Below are 15,635 nucleotides of genomic sequence, written 5' to 3'. Positions count from 1 at the left end.
ACCCCAGAAAGCCGATGACCAGCGTGCTTTTCCCGTAAAGAGGCAGCAGCTCAATTTTAACCGCAAATATTAAAAGCCAGAATAAGATTGATGTGCTGCCAATAGGCTGTTAATGTTGTGTTAGCAGTGCCTGCTTACCTCATAAATAGGAGCCTTGACTCACGAGCCCAGCAAAGTTCATCCTGAGAACTTCGGCGGGTCTTCTGGGTGACGGGTGAGACATTGCATTGGATAGGTCACTGTACCTGCTCTCCTGCTCACTGTTCGTTATTCATACAATGAAAAGGCAAGGGACATACACGGGTCACGTCCCACCATGGACCAGTATTATCGATATCTGTGCGGCGCTAATGTCCTCATTTGAATGCAGCAACAATTTCATATGTACCGAATAACCAAGGACACAGACGTGACTATTTTCTCTGCTTAAGAAGACTCTGATTCTCATTTATCTTATAGCAAGAAGTGGTAAAAATTAATATGTAAGAGTAAAATGAAATCCTTGAGTTGGTGTGGCTTTGAACTTATTTTCCCTGGGATTTCTTCATGAGGTAATGGTGGGGACATAGAAAAGAAAGTGATGTTCTGGATACTACCAGAACACAGGCTCGAATGGATCACAGAGCAATAAGGAAGAAAGAAAGAAAGAAAGAAAGAAAGAAAGAAAGAAAGAAAGAAAGGAAGGAAGGAAGGAAGGAAGGAAGGAAGGAAGGAAGGAAGAAAGGGAGGGAGGGAGGCTCGGAGGGAGGGAAGGATGGATGGAGGGACAGACAGAGGGAGGGGAAGAACAAGAAGAAAAAAGTTTTACACAATTCCTCATGCTCGCCATGGCAGTGAATGAACTGGAGTCCCCCAGGTAAGTTTCCAGACCAATTAAGTTTTTTTTCTTTTAAAGTGTAAGGGGCTGAGTTATTAAATAGCGTATTTTACATTCAGATGGTCTGTAGCCTACAGAAGCGAACAAGCACGTGGAGTTTAACAGCCAGTTGATTGGCGAGGAGGACACTCTTTCCCTCCCAGGAAATGCTCTAAGACAGCGCAGGACGAATGCAGCTTTTGGGAGTCACCTGCTCCACACTTGCCAGGGACACCTGCTGCCCACAAAGCTCTAGAGAGGGGTGAAGTGTGAGGGCTGTGAAGTCTCCTGGAACTGTCGTGGTCACTTTCCATACAGTGGGAACATATTTGACAAAGAAAACTTACAGAAGGGTTTCTGTCGCGTGCTCCTGTGGTCCTAGACAGACAAGCCCTACATCCTCACAGTTGCATGTGTGATATCCAGACGCAAGTGCTTGAATCTCTACTTTTGACCTTCACTGAGAGGAATGGGTCTTTCTCATTCTAAGTCATTTTTACCCAGGAATATAACACATCCAAGCATCAAAGGAGGGAGATGAGTGTCAGATGTGGTGTGTTCCTGAAGGGCTGTGGGTTCTTGATGTCTCTACCCATCATGTCTGAAGTCACCTTGAATGCCAAGGGGTTGATGCTGGGGGGACCTGGGGATTAAGGGTCAAGGAGTCTCTGTGTGTCATGATTTATCAACCAGTCAGCTTGTAACCTTGTCTGACGTGGGCTTCTGCTTAAAGTTGTCAGCTCCGTACATCACTGACTCAGTAGCCCTGGAGCTACGGCCAAACTTCGTCCAAAGGAAGTTTATCTCACACATGTGTATTCATGCAAAGAGCATCAGACAGCATACTGCCCACGGAGTCTTTAAACTGAAGAACAAAACACACAAAAGATGTAGAAACATGGTTCCAGTGACCCTGAAAAGGACCCCTCTCCCTTACCGCAGGACACCAGTACCTTGGATTTGGATATATCGAGTTTCGTACCACTGCAAAACCACCAAGAATCTTGCTTTTGAAGTAATGAGAAAATTGAGATAAGTAGGGCAATTACCCATTCAGAACCCTCGAGGACCAACAGTGTGTGGTTCTCAAATCATGTGCTTTAATGGAGATCATACCAGACTTGAGAATGACCATCACAGAGAGAGTGAGCCTGTGTTTACCTAAACAACCATCAAGAAATCCTGGGCTGATATTGATATGATCAGAGTCACTGTAAATGCCAGTTCGTGGGTGAATGGCAATCAGTGGAGCAATGAGAAGTATTTCCAGCAGGAGCTGTGTGGTGTCAGTAGAACACTCTCCACCCCGTCCAGAGATTTGTACTAGGTTCCCCCATGCTGGGACAAAAGACCTAACAAAATCAACTTCAGAAAGAAAGGGCTTGCGTTGTTTGCGGGCTGAACTCACCATGAAAGAAAAGCCGTGGCAGCGGGTACATGAGGAGGCTGATCACATTGTCTGCACACTCAGGAAGGAGAGGGTGGTGAGTACATACAGCCCAAGCTATACAACCTCAAAGTCCACCCCCAATAACCCATTCTAAAATAGTGTCGCTAGCCAGAGACTAAGTACTCAAACCCATGAGCCTGGTGGGAGACCTTAACACACTCAGATACAACAAGGTGTGACAGGGATTCCAGAGGATTCCGTGCCACTGATACCTCATAGCCTGTCCATTAGGCAACAGGTAGCGGGTGCTGAGGATGGAGCAGGGAGTGGTACTGCCATTGTGGGATGTTTGTACACCTGCGAAACTGTACTGCTGTGATTGGTGCTGGAACAAAATGCTGACTGTCCAATAGCTAGGCAGGAGGTATAGGCAGGACTTCTGGGCACAGAGAGGACTCTGGGAAGAAGAGAGGCAGAATCACCAGCCAGATGGGGAGGAAGCAGCATGGGCAGTATGGACAGATGAGGTAAAGAGCCACGTGACAGAATGTAGATTAAAAAACATGGGTTAAGGGGCCGGAGAGATGACTCAGTGGTTAAGAGCATTGCCTGCTCTTCTAAAGGTCCTGAGTTCAATTCCCAGCAACCACATGGTGGCTCACAACCATCTGTAATGAGGTCTTGTGCCCTCTTCTGGCATCCAGGCATACAAGCAGACAGAATATTGTATACATAATAAATAAATAAATATTTAAAAAACAAAAAAACATGGGTTAATTTAAGTTATAAAACGTAGTTGGGAACAAGCCTAAGCTAAGGCTGAGCTTTCATAATTAATAAGAAGTCTCTACATCATTATTTGTGAGCTGGCTGCCCCCAAAAATATCCAACGACATACTGCCCTGATGCTACCAGGATAACTGATTAACAGAGACTCAGAACTTCTATTAGAACTGAAGGTTAGATCCAGGCACACGGAGGCAAGCCCAGTGCACCACAGTTAATTGAACAGACCAGGGAGAATCCTCCAGATGGGACTCCACACTGAGGGCAATGAATGTGGGATGGATTGGAAGCTGGGAAACCAGCGAAATTCGCCTCCAGCACGGACACCAGAAACTTGGGACCGGAACAGCCACTGAGGCACCAAGTTCTTCCGAGGAGGGAGGATACTTACCAATAACACTTTTAGGATGTGTTTTGCTTAATCCACAGCCTGTGTTTGGGGTCACACTGGGTTAGGGCCCCAAGTTTTTGAAGACAGAGTATTCACAAGTGGAATGTTACCTTTCTGAAAGAAATGATGACACCAGACCCCACTGCTCTTGTGAGGATTCACAGCAGTCCGTGTACATGAGGGAGCTAAGGTAAGAGCAAGAGCCAGGATTTCTTCCTCAGGACCACACCCCAGCTTTGCTCTTGCAGGCCTCAAACAGGAGCCTTGAAGATCCAAGTGTGCACTGTGATCTGCTCCCATAGGGTAAGCCGTGTGGCAGGTCATAGTTAAACCAAATGCTCCCCAAATTCCACTAGGTCAGGCTAGGATCCCCATATAGTTAGGGCTATTAGGTCATGTGCTAGGGTAATCTCTCTGGTCTTTCCCATTTTAAAATGTAGCTGGTGTCATCTACTACCTGCTGTGGGATAATGGTTTTGTACACAGTAAAGATTTGTCACTTGTACTGGATAATAAAATGATGACTGTTGTCATTAATATAGTTTCTGTGATTACTCAGGTCTGGATGGCCGGGAACACAAGCACAGCCTCTGGAAATGAGTGATGCTTACAGAAGGTTGCAATGGCTTGGCTGTGCTTATGAGCTACCTAGATACGCCCCCCACAGTTTACACACTGGGTTTCTAGATCAATGCACGACTCTGGGACCACATTCTCAACTAGCACCTGGCTCCCACCGCAGACGCCAATAAAGATCCCAGTTGCTACCCACAACATTTCCCGATATGGGAAGTAGTCCTTTCCCACTACAGACCCACCTGGGAGCTGAGGGACAAACAACGCTGTGGCTAAAGGTTAATGACACCGTGCGTTGATAATTTTCCTTCATGGCTACTGTTCCGATAGGTAGGATGTCCCACGCTGTAGTCTCGCCAGCAAGAACCACACGGGACACTAGGATTCTTCTGCAGAAAAGCTTTTAATGCGTACTGAGAGAGAGAGCATCAGCTAACATGGCCAGGGACCCCTAAATGAGGGAACCCATCCCTTATATAGGAAACAGTCCTCGCTTCGGACGTGTCACTCCTGGATTGGCCCGCTGCCCATTAGCCCAGGTGAAGCCTCGGGAGTAGGCAGGGACAGCAGTGGAAAGTTACCGAACACATGTGCGTTCACCTGGCGGTGAAACCGGATGCCAGCGCCATCTTGTAATGGAGCATGTGGATGCGGCCCTTCACAGTAGGACCCACTGGGTTCAGCTGCGTGTTTGCCACTGTGAGCAAAAATAGCGAGGAGGAGGCGGCTAAAGCCTAGGGCAGAGCTTTTGGTCAGTGAGCGGCTTTTGGTTCTTTCCTGAGCAACATTCAGTATCTGCCAGGGAGTTTAGATTTTGTTGTGGGCTCTGAACATCCAACGATGTGTTTTCTTAGTTTACGAGTCGGTGACTGTGGAAAACAGCCTTTACCTAGCAACGCCAATGGCTGAGATCAGGCCCTGGCAGAGCCCTGCAGGGAACAAAGTATGCAACAGGAGGAGAGGTGCCAATGGCTGCCCCAGACTTCCAGCCTGATCTCTCTGCATCTCCAGAACCAGCCCGAGGATGTGAGATCTTTGCTAGTCTGCTAGCATGAATGCTTCCGCGGCACCTCACCCAGCCCGTGTGTGTCTCGCCACACCGTCTTCCTCAATGAAAGGGTAGCTGAGGCAGTCTTGGCTGAAACTGGCCCTCTCCATCTTCTATTTTTAAACTGATGCGTGGACTAACTCCAAATCATGTCCTGGACTTGGACTTAGACGCTCTCTGGGGCCTCTGAATGGAGTGTTTCCACCTCATTGCCACACAGACAGCCGCTAATAATCACAGGGTTCTTGGAAGCCCTTTCTGCCCCGCATCACGTGGGTTTTCTTGAGTCTCCAGTTCTTGCCATGAAACAGACATTAGAGATGGAGTCTCTTCCAGTTGGGTACCTGTGACATGCCTCAGAGCATCTTGCAAGACTTGGAGAGAGAAAAGTAGCATGGTAATTAGCATTGCAAAAATTTCCACTCTCGTGTCTATTTATTAAGCAAATGTTCTTGGAAAGGCCCTTCAATTATAATTTATATATCACATATACATACATATTCTTAGAATTCCACTCAGATTTTTCTGCATAAATTTTGAGGCCTTAAATGCTTACATTTGCATTTAATTACTCTTCTGATTAATAGAACCAGCAAAAATAATCAAATTATGAACAATTTAAATATGGGTTCTTAAACACACATGCCAATTCTTTTACGTTTTCATTTTTTAAACGATGGTTTGGCCTCGAACATCAAAGATGTGAAGAAATGGGGGGAAGAATCTAAATTACCAAATAGCCATGGATGAGTGGTTTTTTTTCTCTTCTTTCTTTGTTCCTCTCAGAATATAGACTCCATCCCCGTTGTTGACTACAGTCTTTATGATCTCTCTCAAAGGACAGTCCTTGTGAGGGTGTCTGAGAAGAGAGAGAAAAGGCTTCACGCTGGTCCTGGGTGTCGTCAGAAGCAGACTCTCTAAGGCAGAGGGCTTTCTAGAACAGGGAGGAGATACACTTGCTTCTCAGTCAGTAGATACTTACAAGAGGCATATTTGATCATTAATTCTAAGTATCAGCTCACCATAACTTAGGATCATCTGAGTAGAGATTCACCTAGATCCTATTCCTGTTGCCCTGTGGGCATGTCTCTGGTGGCCCTTCTTCATTCTTAATTCATACAGGAGGACAGAGCCCATTATGGGTGGCATTGTTATCTAGGCAGATGGTCCTGAACTATATGAGAAAGGAAAAGGCTAGCTGAGCAGAAGGAGGCAATCATCAGGCATCGTGGGTGCATCCGTCCCTTGCCGTCTTGAGTGTGGATGTGTTGTGACGGTAGCCTGCCGGTATCTTGCCCCACAGTGATGGACTATAACCCTGTACTGTTGGCCAAATAAACCTTCTCATCCCCTAGCTTGGTTCTGGTTGGAATGCTTTCTCACAGCAACAAGAACTTCTCAACTGATGTGTAATGCTCTCAGATATATCTTCCTGTTAAACATTTCTTTCAATTATTTTATATGTACGGGTATTTTTCTTGCATGTGTGTCTGCAATGCTAGCCTCATGGCCTCAGAGGCCAGATGAGAGCATCAGATCCCAGTGAATCCCAATTCCAGACACTTGCGAGCCCCGGTGTGAATGCTAAGAACTGAACCCGGGTCCTCTGGAAGAGCAGTCACTATCCTAAATCTCTGAGTCATCTCTCCAGGCCCAAATATAGCTTCTTTGAATATGCAAAACCTCAGGCAAGCTTAACACACAGAGCAGTGCTTTTCAGTGTGAGTCTCAATGAAAGAATTATCTGAATCAGGCTGGCCTGTCTATGGCGGATTATCCTCATTGTTAACTGACCCCGCCCACTGTGGGAGGCATCATCCCCTAGGCAGGGCCCTGAATGGTGAAAGACAAAGAAGGTCAGTGGAAAAAACAAGCAGACAGCATGGTTCATTATTTTCTTTCTGCTCTTGACTGTGGATGTGGTGCGACCGTCTGTCTCAGGCCCCTACCTCTGTGACTGCCCTGCAGCAATGGATGAAATGAGGGCACAGGCATACACAGCTGCTCTGTCTCTCCAACTGCCCCTCTTAGGGCTCTACTCTTTCCTTATATCCTGTGTTCATTTGTTTATACTATGCTGGAGGCTTATCCTAGGAGGGCAGGATTGGCTTCCAGTGTGCCCACACTGTTACATGGTAGATCCTTTGGAGGATGGAGTCTCACAGAAGGTAGGTAGGTCATTAGAGGGATGCCCTCAGAAGGTACTGGTTAGCGCTCTTGAAAGTGAGCCATTGTAGACGAGTGCCCTAGCTCCTGGATCTTGCTGGCTTCCTAGCCCTCTCCATGTGACGCCCCATGTGCACACGCTCTTGTGTATCTTGATAGATGCCATTTTCATTATTGTTTAATTTGTTTTCCTTTACATTTTTAAATTTTTTATTTATTATTATGGGCAGGGGACGAGTGCACGCAGAGGAGAACTTGGTAGAGCTAGTTCTCTCTTTCCACCTCTACGTGGATTCCCAGGGTTGAGTTCAGGGAATCAGGCTTGTCCACAAGTGACAAGAGGTCTCCTGATTGACATCTGAGTCAAAAGCTTGAAAACTTTTGGAATGCAATCCTTTTTAAGGGTGCATAGTGCTAACACTTTTCGTCTTCCTCTTATTGATGTATAACAAGCACTTTATAATCAGAGAATGTGACCCATTCTCGTCTAATTCTTTAAAAATCTCTTACACTTACTTTGTGACACCAGCATGATATTTATGTAAATTGTCTTTGTGGCAATAAAAATAATGATTCTGAAATTATTGCCTTTTCCTTGAATGCCGGTGAAGGCTGACTTGTTAATTGTATGGCTCAAATATTTCCCTCTGTATTAAATATTCCTTATCTGATTTATCAATCTCTGACCAAGTTATATGAATAGATCCAATCTATTAATTGATTTGCCTATATCTCCATATATTCTGTCACTTTTTAAAATGTTCTTTGGCTATTTTATTACATCCATAAATATTTGGACTTTTTATAACCTCCTGGGAAATTTAAACTTAAATCAAGACATAATGGCCCTCTTCATCTGTGATTGTGGTTTTGCCTTTTGGCTTTTTTCTCTGGTATTAATATTGCTGTGCCCAATATCCTGTGGTTGTTCTTTGCCTGGTATCCATTTTTCAATTAATTACCTGAGCATCTCTGCATACTAGGCTTTAGGCAAATCTCATGCAAAGGACATATAATTTGATTTGGTTTCCCATCTGGAAATCTTCTATCCTGTAAATTTATACACTGAAATTACTTGCATTTTAACCCTACATTCTTCTTTGGAATCTTGTTTTTGTCTTTCTGCTTTCTGTATCATGTTTAGCTTTCTCTAATTTGCTTGACGTCTCCAATTAGGATAGCAAATCTAAAACTCCACAGACACGATGTCTTCTCATGAACAAGACAGACATGGAGCTGTCAGCTTACCATCCCCAGCAAGATGACCCACCGCAGCAGTGCACAGTGTCTCGTATTGTTGGTTGTAGATTAAATTCGACAGTTTGATTGTCGTTCTCTGTCCAGGGCTGGCTTAGACTACCCCACTTCCTGCTGGTCACCACACCACCCTCCTGGGTGTTCTCCATTCTTCCCGAGGTTGAACCCCCAAGTATCTTTAGAGAGGCAGGGGACTGTGAGTTCCCTTAGCTCTTATTCTCCGGACATATAGCTATCTCACTCTGGATTATGGGAGATCAGTCGCCACATACAGCAGTTGAGAGCAACATTTGTTTTGCTTGCTCTTTTAACGGCAACACTCCACTTCCTTCCACGGGTATCTTTGGTTTTGTTTATTTTAATCAGTTCTGAAATAGTCTGTCAGTCTGCCTTCCTCTTCTTTGCTCTGTCTCCACTTCCTTGGCCATTTTTATTCTGCTCTGTATGGTGTCTCGAGTCCTAGAGAACAGAAGTAAGTCACTGTGGCTTCTGCTTCCCATTAACAGTGAGTGACTGCTTCCCCTGGTGTCTGGCAATGGTGGGTAGAGTGTGTGTGCATGCGTGCACATGAATGCATACACATACAACCATCAAGATAACAGTTCTCAATCAATCATCTCCTCAAGAGTCTCACCAGCATGTGATCTGTAAATAAGAGAACCAGATCGTGGGATAGAAACAACGAGAGCAAACCAAGAGAGAGGGAGTGGAGGGAGGGAGAAAAGCAGAGGGAGGGAGGGAGGTACGAGTTGGGGGAAGAGGAGAGGGAGGCATCTAAGCCACAGTGTGAGGCGAGTGTTTCACAAGCTCCAAGACGGCTATGCTGGAATCAGAGGCGGGTTTACTTCCACCTTCCCTGAAAGTGTCCAACATGGCATCTCTACTGCGGACAAACTGGGAATGGTGCTGAGGGTTTCCACCAAGATGAGGAGAAATGGAAGCACAGAGAAGTCAAATGACTGCTCCAAGGACATCCTGGTTAATGAGTGAAGATTCCAGAACATAGACTAACACTTAAACAAATGTAGTCTGTCTTTGCACAACCTAAAAAAGCAAAGCGCCTTTAGAAATAGAACTTTCTGGAAATGCTAAAGCTGCCTTTCTCTCTGGATAAAGAGAGATAGGTTAAGGAAATGTGAAATACTCACCCCTTTGGTTCCCCGGAGTCCCTTAAAGATTAGCGCTCAATGGGTAATTTTAAAAATGGCAAGAAAATCAGCCAGCCCTGCACATGTTTAGCTCAGTTATTCTTGGAATTGAATAAACAAAACGTAGAAGGGGCCTAGGGAAGGAAAGAGCAAGTGTTCTTCCCAGAGAGGCTAACAACAGCTCAGTTTCAGCTAATGAATCCATTGCCCAGGAGAGGGGTCAGCTTTTCCTGGCTGCCTTTGTCGATGATGATCTGAATAAGCCTGGTCACCATCCTGCAGGGCAGGAAGGATGCTTATCAAGAACCAAGGGTCTGTGCTCAACCCAGTATCTTGGGGCTCTGTGGCCCTAGCCGTGGTATCCTCTCTAGCCTTGGTCTTCCTTAGCCATAGATAAAGGCCAATGAGACTTGGCCTGTCCGGGGTGTGTGACATGAGAGATGACAGGCAAAACGAGTGGCTTTGCCCCACCCCCTCAGAACTTACTGCACATCTGTGTTGTGAGGGGAATGGGGTCTATACCGTATCCACCATCCTCTCCTCCCAGCCAGCTGTGTCCTGACCCAGGAGGCAGCAAGTCCAGCTGCAGGGCCAGCTGAGGAAGGGGAAGGGGAGATGTTTGTGCCCCATCCCAGGATACAATATAACATTCTTGGTTTGTCGTGGGTCTTCTGTGTTTCATCACTGAATAGTTAAATCTTGCAAGCTTAAAGACAAGACTGAACTGAATAGACACTCCACAGCATTAAGGAGAGGCCATCAAGTCAGAATGCACGGTTATGAACTGTGATCGACAACAGAAGCCATTCTGTTATCAACAAAACTGATGAACTATTTCTGGATCCAATGGTGTGTGTGTGTGTGTGTGTGTGTGTGTGTGTGTGGTGAATGTCTTGCCCTCTGTCACTGAATCCAAGACAGGAAAAAAATAACGAGGGTACTTTTAGCACATGTATACACATTCAACTAAATCCTTGACGAGGCTTAAGAGAAATCCATAATTCAAACCATAAATGCACTGTCTACAATAATAGTTGACTTCTCTTAGTACTTTTAATAAAAGGTATTAATGAGCCTTCTGGTACTTTGAGTGTTGTTTTAAAACCTGTCAGTCAAGTGGGAAAGGTCTAACACCCATAGAGCTAGCAGGGAAGAACCATATCAGAATGATAAGTCTCTCTGTGTGAGAGACTGTGGAGACTGAGAAACCATGCATACACATGCATGTACACACACACACACACACACACACACACACACACACACATTGCTGGCTCTTCTCAAACTCTTTCTGCTACATTCCTTAAAAGTTTGTCTTTAGTAAAAATGCCTTTTGGTATGTCTTTTTTTTAAAAAGTACTCATTGTATTTCTCCTTCCCGCCCCTAATTCCTCACATAGCTCACTGTAGATTAAATGTCCCTGGGCACCCACATCCGGGACCAATACTGGCAAGTCAAGACAGAGCTGCAGTGTGCCCTCAGCAGTGGGCACATCTCTGGACTCACCTGTGCCATGCCATGCTGCCACTGACAATGGCACAAGGACTTTGCCCAGCGGAAACTACAGCACAAAACACTACTCCAGCCAAGGGAAGGGCATACATTAGGAAAGCCCCTGTCTGCAGTCACCATAACAAACTGCTATGCTTCTTCGACTAAAGCAAGTTACATATGGAATCCTGGGAGCAGGAAGTTCCCGTTAGAGCCTCAGCAAGCCACGCTTCCCCAGCTGATGTAGGTGGGCCTTCTGTTATGTGTTATTTTCATTGGTTAATAAAGAGACTGCCTTGGCCCTTTGATAGAACAGAAAATTAGGTAGGTGGAGTAAAACAGAATAGAATGCTGGGAAGAGGGCAATGAGGCAGACGCCATGGAATCAGCCACCAGGTCAGACATGCTGAATCTATCCCTGTAAACCACCACCTCGTGGTGCTACACAGATTATTAGAAATGGGTTAATCAAGATGTGAGAGTTAGCCAGTAACTAACTCTCTAGAGATAATGGGCCAGACAGTGTTTAAATGAATACAACTTATGTGTTATTATTTCTGGGGCTAAGCTAGCTGTGCGGGAGCTGGGCAGGATGAAAAGCAGGCCTGCCCGCAGCTCCTCACTACACCCAGCACTCCAGAAGACCGCCATGTTGTCCGCAGGATATAGATGCAAAGCCAAGTGTCCCAACAAGGTGGCCACTCTCTTTCCCCACATGACTCTATGGGATGAAAAGAATCCACCTCCATTAATCACTTGTTTATTTATAGTCTGTTCCCTGAGTCAACATCCTCATGGAGGAAGACACAACACACTGACCACCACAGCAGGATCACCTTCTGTGTGCTGTGTGCACATGTGTCCTGCTCAACACCGCGAGGCAAGATGTGGAGCCACATGGGTCCTGCTTACCCTGTGTGACACATTTGCCTCTGACTGCCATTCACCCCAAGCATCCCTCCTCCCCACCAACCAGGCTGACTCATCCCCTTTACATCCTGACAACCACCTTTCTGGTAGAAACCTCTATCCCTCCCACCTCCCACATCCCTAGAACTCCAAGGTACCTACATCAGCCACCAGGCAGTAAACAGAGCCCAAAGCAATCAAAGCAAACCCAGGATCCTCTTAGGAAATGTGACCAAATCAACCAGGGGTCCCATCTTTTCATCTCAAACATTTCCAACCACAGTTACCAAATGAGCATAAATGGTCCCCAGCTATACCCTCCTGGACCACGCCTCCTTACTTCTCCCTTCTTGGATCTGTATGAAAACCATGCCCTTGCGCAGGCACCTACCATGCTGTCATGGCCACAGTGCAGACCCCCAGACCACCAATGTCACCCCAAAGCGTAGCATCGGATTCCTAAATTGTACTAGAAGTGTTACTTGGTGGCACAGTGCCTGGTGGGACCGGAGGACACAGGGAGCTCTTTCTTCCATGTGGAGAGCCTCTGCCTGTTTGTTTCCATGTTGTATCTGCACTTAACATCTGTCTTCGTCTTGTTTGCTTTGCATGCGCGCCCTGAGTCATGCCTTCATGTACCACTGCAGATCTTCCAACCTCTGTCTGTCCTGCCGCCCGTCCTTCCCTCTGCATCTTTCCTGGTACTCATCTGCCATCTGTTTATTAGACTCAGGGCCATTTGGTCAATTGCTTACTTGGTAATTTGCACATCGATGCTGCCTGATGACTTTATCTTTTCATCTTTGAAATCATTCTTCTTAATATTTAACCACAAAATGAACAGCACCAATGTTTTCTCTGAGTTTGGGTTGCTTTTCTTAGCTCGTGGTGCTTCCCTTTCTCCCCAAATTTCTCTGTACTAACCACCTTTCTCTCTCTGGCCCCTACCAGGCTGCTTTGTGTGGTCATCAGTCCCTGAACACACGGGGCTCAAGCATGTGAAGTATTTGCCACAATCTACACCATACCAGAGTGACAGAGCAAAATGGACAATTCCTTGTGCTCTGTGTTTCTGGAAGTGTCCTTATTCCTGGCCGGTTTTTATTAGTGGTGTGTATCCATCACAGATAGTAGCAGGGGTTGGAGATATTTGCATGTAAGCACATCACAGGATCCAGCCAGGTATTTGTCCCTTTCTCTGCTCCCCCCCACTTTCCCACACAGTCTTGATTCCAGTTTTAGATATACATATATGTCTGTGGATATCTTTATGTGAAAACATTCATAAATTTTATGTATATAAAGCATAGGACAAAGTCAAGACACAGTGGTCCATGTCCTTTGAAACTCATCACTATGGGTACTTCTTAAGGATTTCTTTTATTTTTAGTCACAGGTGTGTGTTTGTCTATGTGGGATATATGCATATGTGTACAGTGACCTCAGGGGCAAGAAGATGGCAGATGCCCTGGAGCTTAGTTACACGGGTGGTGTGGGAGAATTGTCTGTATTCTGTCAATCATATTTTAATAAAACGCTGATTGACCAGGCAGGCAGTATAGGCGGGAAAGCCAGACAGGAAGTAGGGGTGGAGCAAAGAGACTGGGAGTATTCTGGAAGCAGAAGCTCCCTCTGCCATTCCTGCGCAGACCACTGAAGAGGCAGGATGTAATCTGCCCAGCTGAGAAAGGTACTGAGCTGTGTGGCTAATGTAGATAAGGATAATGGGGTAACATAAGTTATAAGAGCTAATAAATAGCCTGACCTAATGGGCCAATCAGTTTATAATCTTATGGAGTCCTGTGTGTGATTTTCCTTGGGGTATGCCGGTTGTGGGGTACCTGGTGGGACAGAAACCCTAACAAGCCGGCCCTCACTACACAGGGGGCCCTGAGTTGCCCTTCTGGGGAGTGGCACACATTCTTAACTACTGAGACATCTTTCCAGCTCCACTATGGATATTTTTAAATACATAAACTTTATGCATATAAAAATCTGGGATCCTCATGAGGAAAAGCATGCTATTTGCCTTTCCGAGTCTGGCTCATTTGCTATGATGATGCTGTGGTGTCTGTTTCAGTCTCTGTGGCTGAATCAAACTCCTCCGTGTCTTTCTCATTTTCTCAACATATTCTGTGACGGACACCTAGGCTGATTCCATGGCGCGGCTGCAGTGAATGGGAGCACACAGAAAGCATGCGTGTGCAGCTGTCTGCATGTCACATTCCACCCTTCAGGCTCACACAAAGTGCAGCTCAGAAAGCAAGGTAAACATGTCTGTCTATAGACCTCAGCGATCCTGTTAGCCAACACATGGTGGAGAGGTGACCAAGTCCGCCTCAACAGAGCCCTGTCGTGTGGTCTCCTGTTGACAGGGGACACCAGCAGCGTCCTCAAGTAGCTCCCCGATGCTTTTGATACCCATTCCCTCTGTCTGTGTTTGGGGAGGTGCACAATTGTACCCCCAGAACTAGCCCTGTGCCCTCTTTCCCTCTGCTTCAGCACACTGACCTCAGATGAGAGCCTCAGACTCAGGGTGATCGATGTTACCCTGGACCGCTGTCCCCACACGCTGTCCCCACATGCTGTCCCCACACGCTGTCCCCACATGCTGAGAAGCAGCCTGCTTGCTCTCTGCTTGGATGAAGCCAAACCACCAAACCGCCCTCTGATGCCAGCTTCTGTGTAAAGCTCTCAAAACATGTCACCCTAGTCCTAAAGACGGAATTAGACCCGCAGTTGATGATCAGCTGCCCACAATGGACTGGAAGATTCATGAGAGAGGCCTATAGATCGCCCTCAGCACTCTGGCTAGCCTCTGTCCAGGCCCACAGCAGCTCTTGACAAACAAGGTTTGATTAGTCGACAAAAACATCTCATACGTACATTCAAATAGCCCATGTAGTAAGATTAGCTGCCTGTCGTCACAATTTTACCTGGTAGGTGTACTCTTCCTAATGAGTACAGATGGGGAAACCGAGGCTGAATGAAGAAATCTTGTGGTTTCTGGGAAGTCGCTTTATAATAGGGAAATGAGGAGTTACCGGAGTCCGGCTTGGTTTCCAGCCTGTGCTCAGGCTGTCTCTGCTGGTGAGAGATGGAGCCTAGAGTGAGCCAGCACTCAGGCTACTGCCTGACATGTCTCCAAGAGGCTGCAGACTTCTCTTCTGTGAACCAAAGACCACAGTGGCAGATGGCTGGAGAGCACCAAAGGTCAGTTTCGGTTCCACATATCGTGTGTGTGTGTGTGTGTGTGTGTGTGTGTGCGCACGTGTGTGGCGTGTGTGCATGTGTGTGTTCATGGAGGAGGATGCATGTACAGGTGTTCATCCTCAGGAGACCTTTTGTTTTGCTTTGCTTTGCTTTGCTTTAACAAGGTCTCTTAGGGACCTGAGGTTCACTGATTCAGCTGGACTAGAGAACTTCCCATCTCTGCCTCCACAGTGCTAGGCTTGTGAACAGGGCACCAACTTGTATTTTTTACATGGATTCTGGGCATCTGAGCTCAGACTCTGGGGCAGCAAGCACTTTGCAGATAGAGACAGAGTCATCTCTCAGCCTGCCCCACAGATGTTCACCTGAGATCAGGCAATTCCCAGAGCCAGGTGCTCAACCC

The 15,635-nt window shown here is 46.3% G+C and overlaps 1 long non-coding RNA gene across 3 annotated transcripts; it reads right to left on the bottom strand.

The window, feature by feature from the left end:
- Positions 1 to 4,383: 4,383 nt before the first annotated feature.
- LOC125414378 (uncharacterized) lies at positions 4,384 to 15,206 on the bottom strand. Of its 3 annotated transcripts, none has more exons than XR_014998664.2 (4): positions 14,956 to 15,206; positions 8,462 to 8,929; positions 5,781 to 5,981; positions 4,384 to 5,421 (listed from the first exon to the last, which is right to left on the bottom strand). It is a non-coding gene; the product is annotated as an uncharacterized LOC125414378 (long non-coding RNA). The 3 variants fall into 3 exon arrangements; XR_014998665.2 differs by having other exon boundaries at positions 5,781 to 5,906; XR_014998666.2 differs by lacking the exon at positions 8,462 to 8,929.
- Between the last annotated feature and the right edge of the window lie 429 nt (positions 15,207 to 15,635).

The sequence above is a fragment of the Myodes glareolus genome, chromosome 23, assembly GCF_982192425.1.
Source record: "Myodes glareolus chromosome 23, mMyoGla1.1, whole genome shotgun sequence".
NCBI lineage: Eukaryota > Metazoa > Chordata > Mammalia > Rodentia > Cricetidae > Myodes > Myodes glareolus.
This window is presented reverse-complemented; position numbering and strand designations above follow the sequence as displayed.